Genomic DNA, 21897 nt, shown 5'->3' on the forward strand with positions numbered 1-21897 from the left:
AAATGCATACCCACAGTAACCTACTTCCTCTAGTTTCTGTCTCACTAGTTTCTACCTCTTAGTTTCTGTTACTTTTCAATAACGCTATCAAATTATTACATTGGGGATAAGCCTTCAATTCACAAGCTTTCAGAAGATATCTTAGATCCAAACCACAGCAATGACATGTATTTGTTAGTCTCCAATTATGTTTAAAACTCCTCACCAACAATTGTGACATTGTTTGGCTCTTAGTAAGCTTTCATTATGTGTTAACTGATTTGAATTTAAGTTTGTTAGGTGGTTACCAAAGAAATGTTCCTATTTTTCCCTTTGTGGACACTCCTTGAGACATAGTATGTTCTCAATAAATGCTTACAGACTTAATTGAAGGATGTTAGACGGCCCACGGAGACAGCACATTCCTCTCACTATGGAATTATCTTTCCATTCATCCATTCCCCCATTTAGTTTCGTAGGTGAGTAGAATGTAGAATTAAGTGCATGAGGTCTGAAGACAAATTTCTGGCTTCAGTTTTTTACCCATTGTCTGTGATTTAGTTTCCTCCCCTGCAAAGTGAAGCTATTAACAGCATATATTTTGTATTTAGTAAGTTGTATACCTTGGTAATAGTTACACCAAAGTTTGCATGAAATGGATCTTATTCTTCAAACTTGATCATGTAAATTATATATTATATACTTCATAGCACTTGGCAAGTACTTAGCAAAAATATACTGCAGCCTAAGTGCTCAATTAATTGTCTATCCACTTATTTACTTCATATTACTCTAGGGTAACTAACATGAACTTCTGGTAAAATGACATTAAAAATTTTGTGTATGCATAGTACTAAATGGAAGCACCAGCTTTCCAACAAAATATGTGCATCCATTGTTTATGTTCAAGCATTACATATTTTATTGGATGGATAATACTGGAAACTAATGATATTTTGCATAAATGATGCATTCCAAATCCACCTTTATCAACTAAATCAATTTGATAAAGTTTTATACATCACTTTCAAAACTTACTCTCTTTGAGAGAGACCCTTTGGTGGAGATGCCCTTTAACATCTCTTTCCTATAACAAATAGTTCTTAAAGTTTATCATACACAAGTAAAATAATGTAATAAACCTACAAGGGAAAACATGAAACAAAGTAATGTATCAATAATATGGATAATAGCACAGATGTACCTTTACTGTATTTTACAAAAATAGGCATAAATTGGTAGTATTTTAGGCATCTAGTTCCTATGGAAAATACTTAACCATTTTCCTATTTAAGTATAATATAATCTAAATAAAAAGTAAAATCCGACTCAGCAGTAGTTATATTCTGTATAACTGAAGGTAGCTTAAAATGCTGACAGCCCAGCTCTTGAATTAATTAAGCCACAAAGATCAGTCTGATCCTCAGAAACATTATTTTTGGGTGATGAGAGATTAACTGCCATTACTTTCTTGCGGAAACAGGAGAAAATTAGAATCTGTGAAGAAAAATCTATTGGGTAGATACCAGTAGCATTTGATTGGGTTAGGTATAGAAAAGTAGAATAAAAATATATATCCTGATAGAAATACCGTTTTAAAGACTATTTTGATGACTTTCCACATCCAGATATTGTAAGTGGCACAGCTAGTTATATGACTGTGTCATACATTTTGGATACTACCCTTGTTAGCTCTCTATTTGAGAGTAGTACCTGTGACATATAATTTTTAATTTTGTAGTAATTAAGAATAAGTTCATATTAATGACCAGTAATTGGATACTTAATAAGAAGAGTGATGAGCCGGATATTTTTTGAGTATCTGGTTGCGCTAATCTGCTACACTCTATTTTTGAAACTGTTCCTGTTATTGTTCATGAATTTTCTCCCCTGAACTCATGCACCATGCCATATTAAAATTTAATGGAATAAGCACAACGTTGTATGTTTGTCTATGAATGACTGCACTTAAACAATGCATTATTCAGTTAGAATCAACTAACTGAAGGAAGTTAGTACATATTCAGGTTTTGTAAATTGATGCAGGAAGGCATTTTATAACAATGCTTCCTAATCAAAATGTTATCTGTTACTACAGATTATTATGGGTTTTAGAATCCTTTAATGTGGAAGAGTTGTGCTCTACAGTCTTGATAGCTTTTTACCTTGACTGTTGAAAGAGTATAGATATTTTGTAAATGAAATTCCTCAGTTTGGGTTTGTCTACTATTTTCCCATGATTAGATTTAGATTTTGTATTTCTGGCAGGAACAAAACAGATGTGGTTCCCTTTTTAGGACATTATAACAGGAGCACATTTGTAATGCTAACTTTGACCAATTTAGTACATGCTGTATTCATTGGGATTCTCCATCATAAAGTTACTATTTTCTTTTTTAGAATTAATACCTAATTTATATCAACATACTTTTGAGTATAATCTGTAGCGTTATACTTTTGTCCCTCATCAAAATTTTAGCCTCTAATTCCATCATTCATTTATGATTTCCCAACTCTATCATTTTTTCCTTAATACTAGAGGATTCTCCTTTAAGGAAAAGCATTTCTTATTTACCTGTTTATTCATTTACCTATTTATCTGACTCACAGATTTGTGTCTATCCAATGATATTTAAACCACTATTAGCATTGTTTTTTACCGTCTCTATTTGCTCAAATTGTCCCAGATTTGACCAAACATGAGTCCTTCAAGTTAGCTCCTGGGACATGTATTTTTGACATGTGCCAAATATTCTCTTATCATTTTACTTAATTGTTACTACCTGAAGATTTTCCAGACTTATCTTGTGTTTTTTATGTGAAAGCCCTGGTATTCAATAATTTTTCCAAGTATCCATGTTTCCTTTTATTGGAAAACAAGATCTACTTGCAAGTTGTTTTAATTGCTATTAGTGTCAGCTGTTAATTTCCAGAGCTTAGAAATGTATGTAAGTGTGTGTAATATAGAATATACAGTATGTGTACACATATTAAACACTTTGAGTATATTTGAAATTTGTTTATAACATTCTATTGCAGTCCACAGGCACAGGGTACACTTTATTCTTCTTTCGTTCTTTATCTGTAATGTGTTTCCTCAACAGAGATGTCTGCCTTCTATTAATCTCTATATATTTACCAATTAACTAAGTCTAGAACTCATAGAAAGTACTTTCAGAATTGTTAGTCCATACCACCATGAAAAGCAAGTTTACTGACAGCAACTCAAAGTTTGTCTTAATTTAGAGGTAAAATTTGTATAAAATGAAATTCATAAATCATAAGTAAACTTTGAAAATGGATACTTTCATGAAGTCCACAGAGTATTTCTGTTCATATAGTGTAATGGAATAACACAGTGTGTACTCTGTTGCTTGACTTCTTTCATGCTGTATAATGTTGTAAAATTGGTCCATATTGTTGCATGTATTAAGAGTTTGTTTCATTTTATTGCTGATTAGTATTCCTTTGTATAATGTACAACTAATTTATTCATTCTCCTCTTAATGAACATGTGGGTTGTTTTCAGCATTTGGCTTTTATGAATAAAAATGCCAAAATCATTCTTTTAAAAGTCTTTCTGAAGACATATGTTTCTACTTCTATTGGAAAACACCTAAGAGTTGGAGTTACTGGGTCATATGGTAGGTATAAATTTAACTTTGTAAGAAACTGCTACAATTCTTCTTTCATGGTTCTATCATTTGTGCACTCAGCAGCAATGTGTAAGTATTCCATTTGCTTCAATTACTCACTGACATTTGGTATTTTCATTTTTTAAATTTTAGGAATTTGAGTGGCTGTATAGAAGCCTCTCATAATGGCTATAATTTGTATTTCACAGTGCACTAGTTATTCTTATTCATTTTATTTTCTTACAGTAATTGCCTAGTACATCCTAAGAAATATTTGACTACCTCTACTTTCTCACAATCTCCTTTGTTTGCTATAAGAACATTATGAACTGAGCGTTGGCACTCAGGTTACGATACCTCTCAAATTAATTTTATGTTTGGTATTGGGTAGAGTTCAATCTTCATGTTTTTCCATATGGATATTCAGTTGGTTTTGCTTCATTTGTTGAAAAGACATTTCCCAATGATTTGCTTTTGTGGAAATTCAATTGTACTGTATGAATGTGGTTCTATTTCTGCACTCTCTTGTCTATTCCATTGATTCAATTATCTATCATTAAAGAGAATCCGTGCTGTCCTCATTACTGTAGCTTTATAGTAAATCTTCAAGTTGGATGATGTAAGTCCTTCTCCTACTTTTTCCCAAGAATTTTTGGCTATGGTAGGTATTTTGCACTTCCAAATAAAATTTGAATCAGCTTTTATATTTCTTTAAGAAAAGCCTGTTGTGATTTGCATTGGGATTATGTTCAGTGTATAGATCAATTGGAAGAGGGTGAAGAAGTAACATCCTAACAATTTTGAACTCGCTAATCCACAAACTTGGTTTTATTTCTCCATTGATTAAGATTTCTGTTAACAAAAGTCAGCCATGTTTTATAGCTTTCAATGCTGTTTTTTGTTATGTTTGTTACTGTTTCATGTTTTTAAATACTATTGTATACAAGATCGATTTTTAAAATTTGTTTTCTGGTTGTATGCTGCTAATATATTAATCTTGTAGCCTACAACTCTGTTAAATTCACCTACTAGTTCTAGCAGTTGTTTCAAAAATTCCTTGTGATTTTCTATGTAAACAATTATGTTATCTACAAGTAGAGACAGATTTGATTTTTTCCCTTCCAATTTTTATTTGCTTTTTTTCTTGCCTCATTGGCATGACATGAAATAGTACTGGTAAAAGCAGACATCTTTTCCTTGTTACTGATTTTATGGGAAGTCATTCAATATTTTACCATTATGCCTGGTATCAGCTATATGTACTTTGAGTATGCCCTTGTAATTGAGAAAATGCATTCTCTGCATTGGTTTGGAGAATTACAACTATTTCTCCTTTAGTTTGTTAATATGGTGAATTATAATAATTGATTTTCAAATGTTAAAACAAGTTTGCATTCCTTGGAGAATTCCCATTTGCTCAGTATATATTATCCTTTTTATATATTGCTGGCTTCATTTTGCAAACATTTTGTTAGGAATTTTTATATGTTTATTCATGGGGATATTAGTCTTTGATTTTTTAAATTTCTTTGTCAGCTTTTGAGTAATGTTGGCCCCATAAAATAAGCTTAGAAGTGTTTGCTCCATGTCTACTTTTGGAAAAGTTTAATGTAAGATTGATAATTCTATGTAATTCTAATATAAGACTAGCAGAAGTTGAATTAGACAGTGACACCACCTAGGCCTTAATCTTTCTTTATGAAAAAGTTTTACTTTTTTATGCTTATGTTTATTTATTTATTTATTTTTATTATTATTTTGCTGGGGGTAGATTGTAACATTTACAAACATTCTTAAAATATGTCATTGTTGAATATACCTCATCTATCAGTCTTCTTTATTTCCCCCTCCATACTTATACTTTTTACATAATAAATTCTACATTTTATTAGCTATGTGGGCTATGCAGATTTTTTGAAATTGTGTTTTTTTTCTCAGAAATTCCAGTGATTTCATCTAAATTGTCAAATTTATTTATTAAAGCTATCAACAATATTCCCCTATTATTCTATTATCTGTAAAATCTATAGTGAGACTCACCTTTCATGTATTATATTAATAAGTTGGGTTTTCCTATTTTTCTTTATTATTCTTCCTAACATTCTTATCACTTTTCTTATTTTTGTTTGTTCGGTGGAACTAGGATTTGAACTCAGGACTTTGCACTTGCAGAGCGGCACTTTACCACTTGAACCATGCCTCCAATCTGCAATTCTATTATCTTTTTAAATAATCAAATTTGTTTTCATTAGTGTTCTCTAGTTTGTTGATTTTGGCTTTTTAGTATTTTCTTTATAAATTTTGTAACAAATTTGTTCATCTTTTAAAAATATTATGACAAAAACTTAGGTCATTTATTTTAGACATTGTATCTCTTCTTATACAAGCATAAGAATCTAAAAACTTATTTCTAAGCACTGATTTAAGTACTTCCTCAAAGGTTGTTATACTGTGTTTCATTATTGTTTGTCTTTAACTGATGGGTTATTTAGAATGTGTTATTTTACATTTAAATATATGTAGACTTCTAAATATTTTTTACTGATTTTTAATTTAAATTTGTTATAGCCAGTGTGATCTACCATAGTTTATTTGGGGTGACCTTTCATCTTTACTGCAGCATATCCATTTTGTGTCAATTTCCCTCAGTGTGAGGAACTTCCTATAATGACTGAATTTTCTTAGTTTTGTTTACCTGAGAATGTACTTGGCTTTTCCTTTTTCACAATATTTTCACTACATACCGAATTTGGGGTTGGTACTTATGTTGCTGAGCAATCTTGCATTGTCATTTTTCCTCTGGTTTTTCTAATGAGAAACCTGAAGCCTTTAGTATGCTTCTTATTTTTATAAAATGTGTCATTTTCTTGAAATATTTCCAAGATTTTCAATTCATCTTTCATTTTAATCAATTTTTATATTGTCTATTTATTCTGCATATAGGTGGTAGATCTTGAATCTACTAGTAGATATTTCTTTGCCAAACTTGAAATTTCGGGACTATTAACTCTAAATATTTTTCTTCTTATATTTTTTGAGACTATAATTATACATATGATAGATTGCTTGGCAATGTTCCAGGTCATTAAGAAATTGTTTAGTTTTTCTATTTTTTTCCCCAACTGCTCCTCAGATTGGGTAATTTCTATTGATCTTTTTGAAAATTCAATTAATTATCTCATCTTAAAATTGTTGTTAGGTCCTTACACAGAACTCATAATTTTGCATTGAGAGCTTTAATTTAGTTCTTTTTCATAGTTCCCACATCATTGACTAAATTCCACATCTGCTTATTCATTTTGATTACATTTTCTTTTAAAGCATTGGCATGATTATATAACAGTTACTTAGTTACTTTAACACATTTTTTTGCTGTTACTGTTTTTGTTTACTAGTTTTTGCTTCTTTCAATGTCTAGATTATGTTGAAGACATTCTTTTTCCTGAACAAAGTTCACATTTGTTTTTGCTTCTTTGAATAGCTAGTAATTTCTTACTATCATTTGCTGGATAGTGGATAGATTTTTAAAGCTAAAGGTCTGTATTTTGTGCTTTGATATACTGGGAACAGCTTGATGTTTCAGCGTTTTATCGTTTAGAGTTCTTGGGTTTTGTCTACAGTGGACTTACTTTAGGGCTAGAAGAGCCTTTGTCAAGAGAGGCCTTTTTTGGTTGTCAGTTGAATGTTCATATCTTTATAGGGGTCTCTTCATTCTAGCCAGTTAGAAATTGTGTCTCCTGTCACTGTGAAGTCTCTAGTGGGTGCTCTGTACCAGGCCATGTAAAATCCTATCCTACTTATTTTAACATGGTATTTAGATAAGCACATCATGTAATCCTTATGCAGATTGATTTCTATATGGCCTTATTTTTCCTTTAATACACTGCCTGCAACTGCTAGCAAGCAGTCCTAGTATCACCAACTTCTGGTGCTTGGCTCTCCTGGTCAGTGAAACATTGTGCCTCTCTGTTTTGTTTTCACACCTTTCCACACAGAGGTGAAAGTTGTGCCTATGCTGATTGTACTTAGGTACGGAGCCTGGGCAACTGATCCTCTCTCATGCACATTCCTCTTCTCTCAGGGATCAGAGTCCTATGCTATGTATTAACCAATATCTGAAAGTTGCTTTAGTATTTATTTTGTTCAGTTTTATTTTTTTTACAATAAAAAATACTAATTTTAGTATTAGTTATTCTATTATGACCAGAGATGGAAATCCTTGTATTATTGTTGGCTATTAAATATATTTTATCTCATAATTCATGCAAATTTTAATGATAAAAATCTGGGAAAACTAAACAAAAAGCACAAAATAGGAGGAAAATAAATAACTATCCAGTGTCATTGGTCTATAATAGCTTGGAAATCTTACCTGTAATGATTTTGATTACTAGATGCCTAGACTGGGATTTCTAATGAGCCCTTTTCAACTTAATAGAAATTCAATATTCCATGTATAATTTCTTTTTAAGTAATTTTCTTATATATGCAAATTAACTCACCCATTATTTACTCCACTGACATTGTTTTGTATAATATGAGCTAGTTATAGTTTAGATATGTGAGTACATCTCATTTTTTGATCAAATAGTCAGTTAAATGAGCAAGCACTTTTGATGGATTAATCCATTCTTTCCCAGCTGATTTTGAAATAATTAAGTAATTCAATATATATTTGTTACATACTTGCTTTGTTCCAACACTGTCAAATATGTTATTGAACAATGATCAAAAACTCTATCCTGCAGGTCTTTATATTCTAGTGGATGGAAACAGACATTGAACCTCAATTTTAAACAGTGTGGCTAGAACAGTCATCTTTGAGAATATGGCATTTGAGTACCTGTCTGGTTGCTCTTCCATGGGTGGTTTATTCCTATAGTAGTTCCTCTCATTTGAAGAAATGTAGGTGTGCAATATACATTTGAGATTTGGTCATGAAAATTCCCCTTTATAATTGTATCTTTTTCAAACAATTTATTGGCTATAACTATTTTTGGACATTGATTAGCTGGTAAAATTTTTGAAAAATACATTCAGAAATGTTTTCTTTTTAATATATAGGCTTGTGGCTATTGACTTGCATTTGACTTATGATTTTCACTTTTAATATAAAAAATATAGGCCATTTTTGTGTGGTTTTTATAAATGTGGTGTCATGATGATGACTTCAATGTTTCCCTACAATATCAACAATAAAACACAAAATTTCCTTATTTGAAAGATTGAAAGACCTTGGTACATTGTTTTAGAACTACTTGCTTGAAAACTTTTCTATTTTTTAATATTTCTTTGTTAAGTAAAATATGAACATTTACATTTTTAAAAAATCTATTCATTATGGCACATTTTCAAATTAGCTAGAAAATATGTGTACACGTTGATTCATAAGTTTTAAACTCTTAATTTGTTCTTTTTTTATAACACATTTTGGATTGTAGACTGTCTAAAAAATTTTCTATGCTATTTTTTCTTTACTAAATCAGTTTTTAAATTTATCAACTTGGAGTTTTGTAATTTTTGGTGTCCTTTATTTCATTTTCAATTTATATTCATTTCACACTTCTTTTGTATTGTTCAAACTTTGAGTGATTCATTTCCTTATTTTACTTGATAAAATATTCCAAGTCATGGATTTTCACTTGAGTAAGCTTTGGCAACACTCCAAAAGTTTTAGTGAATAGTATTTCTATTTGTTTTTTTAAAGAACTTTAAATTATGACTTTTTTCTTTTCCTTTATAGTTGTTTTTTAGGAGATAATTTTTAAATACGTAAGTTTTGAATATTTTTCTTTAAATTTTTATATGTATTCTTTGTGTTAGAGAATTTTACCTGCTTTGGGATCTGCAGAATTTGAGGTTCTGTGTGTGGTCTACATCAATTTTGTTAGTACTCCATTGTTTGATAGTCAGGTATGGTAGTACACAGCTACTGTTCCAGCATTCAGAGACTCAAATAGGAGACCAGCCTGAACTACCTAATGAGTACAAAGCAATCTGGGCTGCATACGGAGACCTGTATCTGATAAGCTAATATGCATAATTTTTTCTCATATATTAAAATTAACTTGTGATCTTTACATCATTCAGATCTTTAAAATTCTTTTACTTTCTTTCACTTAATCCTTGAATAACATCAAGTCTTATTTAATATAATAGTTGACCATTCTAATCTGTATACACTTAACAAATATTCTTAAGCAAAAAGTAGAATGTTAACAAATTGGATTAGACCACAGTAAAAGTTCATATTTTGCAAGGTAGAATACATAAAATTAACCATTTTTTAGGAAGTCTTTCTAGCAGGCTCAGCAGCTCATGCCTATAATTCTTGCTACTCCAGAGGCAGAGATTGGGAGGATAGGGTTAGCAAGACCTTACCTCCACCAATTAAAGTTGGACATGGTGGCAAGTCGCTGTAAACCCAGCTGTGTGGGATATGTAAATAGGAGGATATGGAGTACAGTCTGGCCCTGGCCATAAATGCAAGATCCTAGTAAAAATAATAATAAAGAAATATAACTAAAGCAAGAAATTGAAGTTGAAGTAAGGTTGCCAATCGGCTGACCTTGACATAGGTAGATTATCCTTGATTATTTAAGTGAAATCATTGTTATCACAAAGATCCTGAAAGATGGAAGAGGAGAGCAACGGACAGCAATAACTTGGTAGAAGCAGAGGACTTCCCGGATGTAACTGTTAAAAGACGACAAGGGGATGAGCTGGATAGGATAAGGAAACAAATTCTCTTCTAAGCCTTCAAACAGCAAGACAGTCTGCTAACACCTAACAAATGTATCATACTTGAAAAACATTTTTATCCACCAATCATTTCTAAAGAAGGATATAATGTGATGTAGTGAAAACTGTGGAAAACTTTCTGAAAAAAATTGCAAAACACACACATTTGATTTTATATTGCTATGAGAGACAAATTCAGAAAGGAAAAAGGAGGAAGAGAGCAAACACTAAAGTAAAATGAGGGTTCAGTTTATAATACATGGAAATGCCACAATAAACCAAGAATAGAGAACAGGAAGGTAAAACAGGTCCTGTTTGGGAGTTGGTACCAGTGTTTGTGTGGGGAACATAAGGAAAGGGTGTAGGAGGGTAAACGTAGTGGAAATACCCAAGTATGAAAATGGAAAAAATGAGACCTGTTGAAAGTATTCTAAGAAAGGAGGGAGGATAAAGGAGAATGATGGTAGGGGTGAATTCAACTATGATGAATTGTAAGCACTTGTGTAAAAGTCACAATGTACTCCCAGTACAAAAACAGTATGATAATGGAAAAAGAAAAAAATTAGTAAGTATGCATTAGAAGAAGGGAGAGAAAGGAGCGGATATAGGAGAAGAGGAGATGTAGGATAAGAGGTAGAAAGTTAATAGATTATTTTCCAAATAATAATATTGAAATAAAATTCCAGATGAACACCAGAAAAGTGAGGAGTTTGGAGAGAGGAAAAGAAAGGAGAAAGAGAAGAAATACACTGATAAGGTGCTGACCTCTCTAGAAAAATGTTTATATACTAAAAATTATGCAAAAAAAGGGAAAGGATAGAAATAAAATGTAGCGCTATCAAAATTAGAGACCAAACAACATTCAATAAATTCAGTAGAAGAAAGGGAATCATAGAGAATGTATAACAAATTGAAAACAAAATGAGATGACAAATATTGATAATTACTGATCACAATTTCTGTGAACGAACTAAATTCTCTCATTCTTTGACAGAGATTACATGCTTTGATCAAATGAAAGATATCTAACTATTACCCCTGATGTTTCTTTTCATCTTTTGTATTTCTATTAAAGACTGTGTACACAGGTCAAGAAAAATGATCTAAATATAATATGAAGGTAATAATGACAACTATTGAGACAATAATAGGTAAATAGATAACTGAAACAGAAATCAGCAGTAGCGCACATACACACACACACATGAATATGGTACATAAAATTTCAACATAGGGGAGGAAAGATATGTTTGATTGCTAGAAAATAATCTGTCTTTGAATAAAACTTTTGTCATGTGAACAAGTTTGTTGAAGACAAATGGACCTTAAATTACAGATATGTACACATTCATTCATTAAATAAGTTCATTCATTCATTAAGTGAGTATCACATAACTCAAGCAATAATTTCTTAGTCTTCACCATACTGGGTGAGTTATGTGGGACTGGCATAATGCTGACAAGAGATGAGAGTAATGCCTAACAATAATAATATTGCTAATTACACTGCTGTAATAAAGACATAATAAAAATGCTACAAGCTCTTCTGCAGTATACTATGTCCTTGAAGCATTGTACACAGTGATATCCTGACTATTAAGAATTAACACCGAGGCATGGCATTATTATGGAGGGTTAGTCTGGCAAATACTGACCCAAGTGAAAAAAAAAGGTGTTAAATTACTCTAAGGTCTATTGCTATGTCTTTTCAATATAGAAGCAGCTGTGTGTACCAATTTTTATTCATGTTAGTAGCAATAAGCACATATGTAAGGAAACTACATTATTTTACTTCAGTATTATTCCTTTTTTACATATTTTACTAATATGCCCCAAATGTGAAAACTGTTTCAAAAGTTACCTGAAAATATCTAGATATAAAATTATACCTTTCAAAATGGAAGCTTTAAATGTTTCTATACATTGCTGGCAGCCTACAAAAGCTTCTTGATGCATTTTTAATGAACCATATTTATTATAAAATACAGGATTTTGTATTCTATCAGCAAGGTAGTTGGGTTGGCAGTAACAAAAGGTATGATTCCTAAGATGATATATAGATCCCCATGTTTCAGTGTTATAACTTCAGAAGTCAGAACACTTCAAAGTATTCACAGTACTTCTGCCTTATTAAACCTTTGGCATAGACACATGGAGCTTTCCTTTTTACCTATTTAAACAATCTATATGCTTTTTATTGCTTTAGAATTTTGGGCAATAAACCTAGATGCACAGACAATCTTATATGTTTCAGGATGTTGCATGAATGAAAACGAAAACTTTCCTTATTCTGTACAAATTCTGTTTTTCTGATTCCGATTTATAATGACAGCAGAGAATATGACAAATCTTCATTTTACAATAAGTAGCACAATGATGAGATTATTTTTAGGCATTTATAATAGATTCCTCTTCTTTGTGTCATTTTCTGTAAGTTTTTTAAAGTAAAATTTCTGAAAGCAAGGCATTATAATCGGTCACTAAATCTGTATTTTCCCTACCCTCACCCTCTAAGAAAAGCCGTCTCACACTTTTCTCCAGAGAGTAACTACAAAGGGTTAAAAACAATCCACCCTGACAATGCTAGAAAAGATCTCTTGGTGTGCATTGGTTCACTGATCCACAGGGCACAGCAGATGTTGTGTCTGGTGTAAGAAGGGCCCAGGAGGTGTGGGCTGTCAATCACATGTTTGCGTTTTCTTTTTTTCCACCTCCCTCCCTCTCTCTCTCTAACTACAGGCTATGTTATGGATATGAAGCCCAACTAAAACAATCTGCCTCAGCCGGGTGTATGAGGTATCAATAACCCTTGGCAGAGGTGTCAAGAGCCTTGCTGGAACTCAACTACCCTGCTGACCAGATGCTTAGCAAGTTAGCAAGAGTCAGAACATCCAGCACTTTCCTACCACAACAATTAACACAACTGGAAAAATCACAGCACTGGTATTCTGGAAAAGAATCACACCAAAGTTGCTCTTTATGGAACAGACAAAAAATAAATAAATACTGGGTTACATTTGAATGAGGAAGTTTCAAGTTGGCTAGGTGCTTCAGCTAAACTAAGGAAAGAAACTCAAAAATATAAATATTATCATATACTAATTTCTGAGTGCATTAAAACTATATCCAATTCTACCCTTATAAATATAATGCTTTGCCTTTGGGAACAAGTGAGTATAACATAATTCCCCACAGAAGATGAAGACTAAAACTTGATCTAAGGGTAAAATTTAAGCAGGCAATGTTTTGCTAAAGTGTACACTGGTTGGTTTATATGTATGTATATTTAGAAGTTACTCAGCTAACAACATTTAGATATCTATAAAACTTAAAATTAATAAAGCACTCAGGGTGTTTGCCTTTTTAAAAATAAAAGTCTACCCTTTAAAAGACTATACCATGTTGATAGATTCCTGACCTGAATATATTTCATGTTTGTTTTTCAAGTTACATTACCTTATGAGATTCCCTATTCTCTCATTTGTAATTTTATTAGATAGTAATTATGTATTTTTCTGGGAAAACAGATGATATGCTATTTCTAGAAAAATACATAGTATACAGGAAAACATGAATATTAGCTTTAAACAATTTAATGTTGTTTGTCTTTGCTTTGAAATTCAATAATGCCATCAGCCTGGAAGACCTCTTAGAGCCCAGCATTTCACACAGTGAAAGCTGCTTTCTGGTATAAAAGCACAGCAGCTGTGGCTCCCGCAGATTCCCTTCAAGACAGATAGAATAAAACACTGGGAGGGAGTAGGTCGACACAGGAGCATGAAATGGACGAGATGAAGCCCCTTTGTCACAGCCAAACAGGCTATAAAGTTACTATAGTAACATACAGTATTAAACTCCAGGTGGATTGACTTAATCTTCCTCAAACAAAAAATAAAGGTTAACAAAAACCAAACCAATCATGATTATAATCACTCTACCCAAATATTTTTCTAGAAGTTTTTATTTTGGGTTTTGTCTGGATAAGATGAGGAACAGGGTACACTGGCTCATCTTCTGATTTGGAAAAAAAACAACCCCAGAAGTTCAGGTGTGGAGGAAGAGATGGAGTTTTTGACTATTTTTAGTAAGTCCAATGACTTGATGGCAAGAATATCTAAGCGGCAATGAGAGAATAATTAGGCAATATGGATTCTCAAACCCATTTTTTTTCTATATTCATCACATTTTTATCAGATAGAGAGAACTTAAGTGGTAATAACTCTGCATCCAGTCCTAAATTCACTGATAATTCAGTGATCTTAACTCCGTGGAAGAGTTTCAGGCTCTATCTGTCTTACTATATGTTTTCAAAAAAAAGGAAATGACTTAAGCAAGGTACAATAACTATGAAATAAGAGTTAGAGAACTAGCCTGTGAAATATGAGACAAAAAGGAAATGAAAAAATCACAAACTGACCTCTAACGTTTTATTTTTACAAAGAAGTGAATCTGTGTTTAGAAGATACAGTGACTTCTCAGGGTAGATGTTAAATCCTGCTTATTCCTTCCGGTAGGTACAGTCTTTACTGTTTTGGTATGATCGTTGTATTATTTGTGAAACATTCTTATAGGCAAACCTTTCAAAGTTTTTATTCTACCCAAACAAACACTGTCTCCCTCTGTCTGACACACATACAATTTCAAATGCACATATTCTTATTTGTTTTGCTTTAGTAAATATCCATTTTTAGGCGGCTTATTTTCACATATTGAATTTTGTGTCTTCAATAGAGATGGAGAACTGCAATGATAAATAAGCCTCAACAAGCACATTGCTTGTATTTTGATTAATTTAATGACCACATGAAATGCTCTTCTTGACTAGTGTTCTAATGATCTGAAAGAGTTAAGAGACTTTTTCTGAACTTCAATTTATGCAATGGAGTTAGGCACCAAGGCAAGGTGGACTCAGTAAGAATATTTTTAGTAGGATTTAGCTAACAGTGTGAGACATACCTTTAATGGATTTAGTTTGGGTAAACAACCTTTGTCTAGACAGCCCAAATGTCACAGGTATTGGTGCTCATTTTAAGTGGAAACTTCTATGTAAATAATTGCAAAGTTGCATTTTGCTCTTTCTACTGATATTTTATGAATTAAAGCTTTCCACCACATCGAGAATTGCATACCCATAAGTGATGATTCTAATCATAAGTGTTTTTACTGTTTGCTCTTATTTGACAATGTGGGAACGATTAGGTTTTAGATTGCGCTTTAAGATTTGTGATGTGATTGCTGAAGGCAGCTTAAGATTTCTAGTAGCACTAAGAAATACAGAAAAGAGATGTGGAAAGGGGAGGATGATAGCAGGATTTTGGGGAAAGTGAAGAGCAGAACACAAACACAGTCATAGTCAGAATGGATAGGGACATTTATTGTAAGTAAAGATGCTCATTCCTTGAACTTGATATATCCATATATATAAGAAATATGAAACCTTGAGAACTACAACCGAGCTGTGTCATTTTCCAGTGGTGAAATAACTTTGTCAACTTCCTTGTAATTCATAAGGATTCAATAACTTTTTATAATCTTTATAGCTAAAGATAGATGATATTAAGTACTTATATTTTATCCATTAACTTAAAAATCATATGGTCTTTATTTGGCTAAAATTTATCTATAAAATATTTTGTTTATCTTAATATATTTTTGAAGATTCAAAAGAAAAGGGGAGGAAATCAGTCTGAGTCTTGTGGAAGCATAGATTCTTATGATTCAGCTACAAGTGGGGTGCACAGCTGTCCTAACAGACCTAACACTGTCCATGGGAGTACTTTAATGCACCCTCAAACTAGATTCACTTTAAACAGGTGTTTCGCGCTTATCTTGGGATCTCTATAGCTTCTAAAATTCCAGAAAGAAAGACCTATATAATACATTCCTTATCTATAAAATAGTAAATGTATAATTTTTATAAGAAAAGAACAATTTGAAGTCGTCAACAGATTCTGTCAAATCCAATGTTACGAGAGTGAAGGTATAAAAAATTAATAAGGTAAGGCAAAGGGTCTCTTTGCAAGAATAATTTCATTCTAAGGGGAACTGGACTTAAAACTTGTAGTACAGGATAAAATTTTTGCTTTTACATAAAAGCATTCAATTATTTATGCATGCAAATTTCTATTCTTCCTTGCTTTAATTTTGTTAAAAATAAATGTCATCTGAGGTTGCAATTTATTTTACTTGTTGATAACATTGGAAACTCTACCCAACAAGACAAAATAAACAGAATACAGGACCCAAACAACAACCATTGAATTAAATGTTGGCTTAAATGAGAATGCGTCACTGATAATCCTATTTGTATATTGCATAATCTATTATTTCTTTTTGTTGTTGTTCAGTATGCATTCCACATATTACCAGAAGGGCCACGAGGTTCAAACCAGTAATTAAAAACCTGGGGCTCTAATAACTTTGACAAATATAGTAGGTCTGCTCCATTGTATAAGTTGCTCACAGAAAGGGAAAAAATAAATGAATTTTTAAAAGATAAATTAGTTTAATTCATAAGAATGCACATAACGTGTAACAGTTTATACAGAAGAGCCCTGCCATCTTCATTCAGAGGAATAAACAAGGAAAGAAGAGGAGAGGACAAGTCATGTTTTTAGTGCTATCAGCTGGAAAGTGTGTCAGACTTCAAATTGCTGTAATTTTCACCTCAGGCATCCCAAAGAGCTCAGTAAACCATCCAGGATGAAATCCACAACACTCTGTAAGCTCCAACACCCTCCTCACAAGCCCCGCAGGGTACTCAGACTCCCCCAGATTCTCCTGGCATGCTCAACCACTTGACGCTGACCTCACCGAGCACTCCATCAGCACAGCAGAGCCACCTTCATCTGACTCGCTATAGGAATAAGAAAGGGGAAGAATCAGAAACAAATGACAAAAGTCATTAAGACTGTATGTAGGGAACAGCCTTGAAGATCTTTACTACATTCCCTAACTTTAAGAGGAATGATATGAACTGGAGGCTCCAGTCTGCTAATGAGCAAAGGTTATCATTCATGGGCTTATCTGTGCTGTGCACAAAGGTTACCTTGCGAACACGCAGCGAAGAGTAGTTGAATAAACTTTATTTCAGAGTTAGTAACATTTAGGAAAGCCAATGGTAGTCACTTAGCATCTCTTGTCACAGAGCATAAGCTCCTTCAAAAGCTGTTGCTGTTCTCTAACCAGATCCACCAGAAAGCAAGCTCAAGACCCTCACAATGATGGAAGCTGAAGTTATCATCACCTTAGTTTTCTTTCTTATATCCCCAAATAGAAATAGGTTTTGCAATGATTTTTACACAAAATATTCAGTCAAATTCACTCAGTGAACAAGTTGCTCTACTTATTCCTAAATGCTGGATTATTTTTTAAAAATCATATCTCTCTTCAAATGAAGATATCCTAAATTCTAAACTGTTTTAATGATGTTCATATGTTTATGACTTACTTTCATTGTTGGATATTTCATTTTTCTCTCAAAATATGAAGATTTTGTAGTATGTGTTGGCCATCTTAACCACTACTACATTCAAAGTCCATTTTCCTCTTTGTTGTGTAAACACAGTCTCTGCTTTGGAGTTTGTATTTTAAACAATGGTCAGTAAATATTAGGCAATTATTAAAATTTTACAAAATACATGAAAATAGTAGGATAATTCCTGAATTAAATCGTAAGTCCCATTTGCATATCTATTTTGTATGCTATAAGATTAATTATCCTCAAGATTACATGTAACTTATAATACATTAATAGGTATTAGAATGTGAACTCAATGGGGTAAGACCTGTACCTGTCTTGTGCATTCCTTTATTCTCAGTGATGAAAGTAGTGCCTGGCACATGATAGATACTCAGTATTTATTAAATAAACAAATGATGAAATTGTTGGATTTGACACAATTTTCTGTTGCTGCCTAAAAACATGAAAAGGGACAAATAACATATTTCACATTTCAGTTGAGTGAAACAAATTGAAATACATTCAGAAATAGTTTTAAGCATTTGCTTTTTAATGAGGATAGAACATACAGCAAATGTATACAAAGTTTACAATTTTCTTTGTTTATAAACTAGTGTTCTCTTTGAATATATGACACTAGATGAACATCAAAGGAAAATTCAGAGACAAACCATTAAGGAAAAGATCACATATCTACTTACTAAAGTAAACAATTTGTAGGGAATCTTTTGAGAAAACTGACTCCTTGGACAAAATATAAAGCAGGTGTATAAAAGAAACCAGACATCTGACATAGGAGGTTATGACATACGATTTGTAGATAATAAAATTCTTGTTTTTCTCAAAACACTGGAGTCCACATACACTTCTCATTTCTTGTTGCCATGGGAGAACATTTTTCCTTGAACACAAGTCCCAGAAGCACAGACTATTTTGTCTGCTGCTGTGCTCTCGACTTTCAGAGAAGCCATTCTCACAGGACATGCCATGGTTTTGGTGGTTGAGGCCTAACTCTCTTTCAGTCATGGTTTCAAATTCTGTCCCTGATGTTATCTATCTGTTCTCTAGTTTCCTCATCCATAGAATATGGGTTATGTGATTCTCTCAGAGCATCAAGGAGGAATAAATTGAATATGCATAAATGCTTTTCAGCATAGGGCATGGTACACAAAGTGCAATAAAAGACAATTCTTGTAATCAGTTAAATAAATAAAAATTAGTGCTCAGATTTTGTGTATTTATGCAAAAAAATTCAACTAATCCATAAGAAGAGTAAATCTTCTATATATAAGAAATCTGTTGGGTTTTAAAATGTTTTGTTTCACTTCTGTGAAAGACTGAAAAGTACAGGCTCGCAGATGCTAAAGATGTGCAAAGCTTTGATATTCAGAATTGTTTCTTAGAATTTACACCTGTGGATTTCCAGAGTAAATTATTATTCATCTCCAATTACACAGGACATAGGTTTTTGGAATTAAGAAGGAAAATGAAAATAGATTTAGACATCTTATCTATAATACTATGGACAATTATACACAAATAGAATAAATATTATAATAGCTTTGTATCCATTTTAAGTTATAATTCCTATTGTAATGTAATAATGAGGTTGCAAATCATATTTTATTATTTGGTGCATCTGTCTTAGTTTAAGGCATATGCAACCTGCTCAATGAATGTTTGTTGAGTGAGCAAAGTTGTATAAAATATGTGTGTTGAGACTTTGGAGGATAGGGTGATTCCAAAGAATTCAATGGAAATGCTTAGGCAAGGACATTCTTATACATAAAGAGCTTCAACTTCTCTTCTTCGGGACACATACAGGCTGTTCTCACTGCATCTTACCCATGAACAGGAATCACTTGAAGCTGAACATTGCATTAATGGCCATGTGCGGCTGCAGGTAGAAACTTTCTCACTATACATTGCCTAAGTTTGCATGCATTTCCAAAACTATGCCAGTCAAAATATTAATCACTGGCACACTGGAAGCAGTAAAGTTTCAGAAGTTTACAAAACATGCTATTGCACTTTTTTCGTCTATGTCATGCACTGTGGCAGTGTGCATAAATTGCTGAGCACATAACCTAAAATGCAATAAATGCTTTAACTCATCAGTTATTATTATTACTCATTATTACCGTCTATTTTTTTTTCCATGCTTGGAATTGAACCTAGTGCTTATACATTCCAGGCAAACCTCTATCACTGAACCACAACCTCAGTTTTCACCTACTTCCTGATACTAGTCAGGATCTTCAAAATAAAAGCTCTCTGCAATTTGATACCAAGCACGGATTGCCTTTTAGATCTCATAAGTCTCATAGGCGAGTTAATGTTGTTTAAGAAGGAAACCATAAAATGGCAGTAGTAGTGTGTTTAGTTTTCATTCTTGGAAAATTGTTAATGAAGGTAGAATTCAAAATGAAATACGTTTTAATTAATACTAGTTTCTTTAATCCTTAAGGTAAACTCCTCTGTCAGCAAAACGCCAAGTGTTCACTGTACTCATACTTTTTTCTAACTTATGCTGTGTATGGAGTAAATGAACACTAAATTACGAGGAACAATATACAAGAGACGCAGACTACGATGTGATGGTTCTGTCCTGGTGTAAGGCTTGGATTCTGGTCTTGATATTTTTCTTGTTTTACAGGGTTGTTTAGAGAGTTAGCCAATATTTTGTTTTCATTTTGTAATAGTTGGGCTTCTTGTTGACAAATGACCCAGTATAGCAAAACACTTGCTAGCAATAGGATAAGTTCTCATTTTCATTAATATGACCCAAGAGGCATGATTCAATAGTGACGACTCGTTTATGTAGTCAGTGTACAACACAGATTTTATCTATCAATATGTCTTCAGTGAAGTCTTCAAATGATCCTTAAAACTTAAGATATAGATATATCTGAGTTACTGTGAAATTTCTGAAAAATAGGTGAAGTGATTTCAAGATGTCCTGAGTCAGAATTCTTTCCAGATACCAGGGTAAATTACATTAGAAATTGTCCTTGGTCAGATATGCCCCATAGCTACATGCAGGGATACCCAGAGTGCTGGGCTCTACCTTTTCAAGAAGGCAGTTATTGCTTACAAGCATGAACAGGTCATTGATGTCTTGACCACAGACTACTGCTGCAATGCAAAGTGATGAGATTTTTGATAGTCAGTTATGGGAAACTACAATGAAAGAATAAGTAAAATTTCCCAAGTCCTGCTGACAATATAACAAGTGGATTCAATGATTTTCAAGGTCTCAGGAGGCCTTCAAAAATCTGTAATTGTGTTTTTGAGTTTTTAGGATGAGAAGGTTCATATATTGCAAATAGCCTTGTTAACATGCTTTAAAAGAGGCCTGGTTAATTATGGATGAAATACACATGAAAATTTTTTCTTATTCATGTATGCACATCCTCCAATTAAAAATGTTTTTGAATATTCACTCATCAACTGAAGCATGTAAACTATATCTGGGGGAAAAAAGTCATTCATTCCTTATAAATAGAGACAAACGTGGTTATATTATGTAACCATGTTCTTAGCTACTTTTGAGCAATAATATTTGGCTCCTATGGTATATTTTCTTCTTCACTTGTAGCAAGATTAAATTCAAGCATCAATTTGTTTCCTGTCAAGTTCAATTTCCATTAGTAAGAGTCAAAACCAAGGGCTGAAGTGATAGGAGTGTTTGTTTAGCAAGCATGAGGCCCTGAGTTCAAATTCCATTCCAGCACTGACCAAAAAAAAAATAAAGTCAAAAGCAGTTATATATATTAAATAGTTTTAGCAAAGAGAATATCCTTAAAATATGAATTATGAATGTTTGCTCTGAGTTAAACATGGCAGGATTTCATTCTCCACTGATGCTCACTTACTGTATCTCTTCCTAAATCACTCAGTCAAAATTTTTGCAGTTTTTTTAATCATTTTAAAAAAATGATTAAAGATAATCAAAGATATTGACTGCCTTTATGCATAAGTATACATTAACAGTTCATTTAGTAATGATAACTTAGAATATTGATATTTTTATAACTTATAAATCATATTTACATTAGTGATTGCATTTTTAAAACTCAT

General features: G+C 32.5%; 1 long non-coding RNA gene across 4 annotated transcripts in view; it reads left to right on the forward strand.

The window, feature by feature from the left end:
* Positions 1 to 21897, forward strand: part of LOC141424480 (uncharacterized) — an 83153-nt gene that overhangs the window by 38776 nt on the left and 22480 nt on the right. For 2 of the 4 annotated variants that reach the window (XR_012449408.1, XR_012449413.1), the window contains one exon: positions 20285 to 20430. This is a non-coding gene — a long non-coding RNA (uncharacterized lncRNA). Of the gene's footprint in view, positions 1 to 13094; positions 20431 to 21897 lie in introns of all 4 variants that reach the window. The other 2 variants (XR_012449404.1, XR_012449398.1) reach the window with 2 other exon arrangements.

Source organism: Castor canadensis, chromosome 1 (genome assembly GCF_047511655.1).
Source record: "Castor canadensis chromosome 1, mCasCan1.hap1v2, whole genome shotgun sequence".
NCBI lineage: Eukaryota > Metazoa > Chordata > Mammalia > Rodentia > Castoridae > Castor > Castor canadensis.